The sequence below is a fragment of the Lathyrus oleraceus genome, chromosome 5 (genome assembly GCF_024323335.1).
Source record: "Lathyrus oleraceus cultivar Zhongwan6 chromosome 5, CAAS_Psat_ZW6_1.0, whole genome shotgun sequence".
In the NCBI taxonomy this organism is placed as follows: domain Eukaryota; kingdom Viridiplantae; phylum Streptophyta; class Magnoliopsida; order Fabales; family Fabaceae; genus Lathyrus; species Lathyrus oleraceus.
This window is the reverse complement of record NC_066583.1, coordinates 496,249,929-496,253,150: the sequence shown is the minus strand read 5'-3', so window position 1 is coordinate 496,253,150 and position 3,222 is coordinate 496,249,929. Positions and strand designations below refer to the sequence as shown.

At 38.8% G+C, this 3,222-nt stretch overlaps 1 non-coding gene across 1 annotated transcript; it reads left to right on the top strand.

The window, feature by feature from the left end:
* Positions 1-2,364: 2,364 nt before the first annotated feature.
* Positions 2,365-2,471, top strand: LOC127089085 (small nucleolar RNA R71). Its single transcript, XR_007790863.1, has one exon. It is a non-coding gene; the product is annotated as a small nucleolar RNA R71 (small nucleolar RNA).
* Positions 2,472-3,222: the final 751 nt, after the last annotated feature.

The window sequence follows — 3,222 nt, the reverse complement described above, 5'->3', positions numbered from 1 at the left end:
AATTATCATCACTTCATCATTAATGCATTCATTCACAACGATTAATCGTTCGTTCTTTAACGTCAATCATTATACAATAAGTAAAATAATTAAATTTCACATATTCTAGTACCCACCTAACCTCTTAATAAACCACTATGGGATAGCCATAAGTGTTAGCTTTCGAATGTTTCAAACCATACCTCATTTGGATTTACAGAACTAAAGTTATGGCGAAAACGATCGGAGAAAATAATAGGTTTCATTTTGTTCGATAATTTTTCACAATCTTACTAGCATCAATTTAACTCTCACATTTTCTATATTTCCCTTACTCCCTTTACTAACTCTAATTTATTTTATTCTAATTATTAATTCTAATAACTCAAATTTCCACCAAATTCTACTTTTTTTTTATCACTAGCTTATTTTTAATTATTTCCATCAAATTTTGGGTTGACTATTACTGGTGTTTTGAGTTCAGTGTCTAGGAATTCGTATCTTAGGTTCTTTGGTAGTGTTTTTAATTCTAAGTATGGTTTCTTCGGGCATGGCATGTGGTTGGGTGTAAGTTCTAAGCATTCGCTTAGACTGTCATTTTGGTATGGTTCACGCCAATTATCATCTACAAAGATTGGAGGGATTTGGATTTTCATTATATCAAAATATGTGGTTTCTTGCATCTCCATCTCTCTTACGCACTCGTCTATGACATCAAGTAGATAACAGGTATCGTCTATAGCTGGCGCTTGTAAGAATTGTGTCAAGATGAATTCAACTATTTCTTCTCCAACTTTGAATGTTAGCTTACCTCTTTTCATGTCTATTATGGCTTCGGCGGTAGCTAAGAATGGCCTTCCTAATATAATAGGTGTACTGACATCTTCTTTGATGTCCATGATTATGAAGTCTATAGGAATGTAGAATTGTCCTACACGTACTGGGACATTCTCTAGTATACCAACAGGATATTTAATTAAGCGGTCAGCTAGTTGAACAAACATCTTGGTTGGTCTTAGTTCTCCCATGTTGAGCATTTTACAAATGGTTAAAGGAATTACACTAATGATGGCTCCTAAGTCGCATAGAGCTTTGTCTATGACGAACTTTCCAATGACACAGGGTATGGAGAAACTACCCGGGTCTTTTAGTTTGGGAGGCATGTTATTTTGGATAATTGCGCTACACTCAGCAGTAAGTGTAACTGTTTCGTTATCCTCGATCTTTTTCTTATTGGATAGGATCTCTTTAAGAAACTTGGCATATGAGGGAATTTGTGTGATGGCTTCTGTAAAGGGAATTGTAATATTCAGTTGCTTCAGAAGATCAAAAAATTTCCTAAATTGCCCTGTAGTTTTAGAATTTGCGAGTCTTTGAGGATACAGAATGGGTGGTTTATAAGGTGGTGGAGGCACATAAGGTTTTTCTTTCTCTTCGGCCTCTTGGTTGTTATCTTCCTTCTCCTTTGGTTCACTTACCTTCTCAGTTGTTGTTTTGTCAGGTTTTTGGTACATGGCAGGATTTTGGAGTCTTGGATCTACGGGTCCGTCTAGTTCTTTTCCACTTCTCAATAAAATGACATTTGCATGTCCTTTTGGATTAGGTTGTGACTGTCCAGGAAATGTGCCAGCGGGAGCAGCAGTAGATTCTTATTGTTAAGCCACTTGTGAAATCTGTGTTTCAAGCATTTTGTTGTAGGTGGCTAAGGCGTCTACTTTGCTCGCTAATTGTTTAAGTTGCTCGCTAGTATGTATGTTTTGGTTCAAGAAGTCTTTGTTTGTTTGAGCTTGGGTAGCTATGAATCTTTCCATTATTAGTTCAACGTTGGACTTCCTAGGCATGTTAGGAGCATTATTAGCTGGCTTTTGATATCCAGGCGGAACAGCGGGTGCTTGGCCAGGTGCATACATGGTGTTGTTGTTCTTATACGAAAAGTTAGGATGATTTTTCCAACCTGGGTTGTAGGTATTCAAATTAGGATTTCCTTGTGCGTAATTTACTTGATCAGTGGGGACTCCTGCTAACATCTGACATTCTGGTGCAGTGTATCCAGGAGTTCCACATAACTCATAGTTTGGAGTCACGGCAGCCACGGTGGCTGCGGGTGGTATGGTCAAGTTGTCTAACTTTTGAACAAGGGCATCTACCTTTGCATGGACATGGTCAAGGCTACTGATTTCGTATATTCCACTTTTTTTTTGGGACTTTTCTACTAGAGTTCTTTCACCTCCCTATTGGCAATGGTTTTGGGCCATGATTTCAATGATTTGATAGGCTTCGTTGTATGGCTTGTCCATAAGTGCACCGCCCTCGACAGCGTCTACTGTCAGTCTTATGTTATATAGAAGCCCATTGTAAAATGTGTGAATGATCACCCAGTCTTTGAGACCGTGATGTGGACATATCCTCATCATGTCTTTGTATCTCTCCCACACGTCGTAGAGAGATTCTACATCTTTTTGTCGAAATCCGTTGATTTGAGCTCTCAGCATATCAGTTTTGCTTGGCGGAAAATATCGGGCTAAGAAAACGTTCTTCAGTTTTTCCCATGTAGTGACTGAGTTGGATGGCAAGGATTTTAACCAAGTCCAAGCTCTGTCTCTTAGAGAGAAAGGAAAAAGGCGTAGTCTTATCACATCTTGAGATACACCATTCGCCTTCACAGTGTCTGCGTACTGCACAAACTTGGTCAAATGTTCATTAGGGTCGTCCGTAGGATTTCCAGCAAATTGATGATGTTAGACAGCTGATAATAATGAGGGTTTTAACTCGAAATCATTTCGATTGATAGCAGGGGCATCAATGATGTTGTGTAGTTCTTGTTGGGACGGGGTAGCGTAGAACTTAAGAGGACGATTTTGTGGTTCCACTATAGCCATGGTTGGTTTTTCAACTGGTTTAGTAGTAGGAAAGAAGATATCGGGAATATTGTACCTTCGTTGGTACTCTAGTATTCGGCGTCTTAAATATAAGAAACACTCTAATTCTGCGATTGGTGGTGCTAAGTTTTCGCCTTGTGAGCGAGTACTTGGCATACAATCGGGAAATAAGGGAAAGGAAATTAGTTTTTACCTTAGTCTATACTGCGCAACGAAAGAATCGCACTATTTGACTAAATCATGTCCCCGACAACGGCGTCAAAAGCTTGATACGTCTCGTGGCTGTATATAGAATATAGTCTATTGGGTACTTGACTGCAAATGCACATTCTAGTCGTTTTAGTTTTAAAAGATATCGAATCCA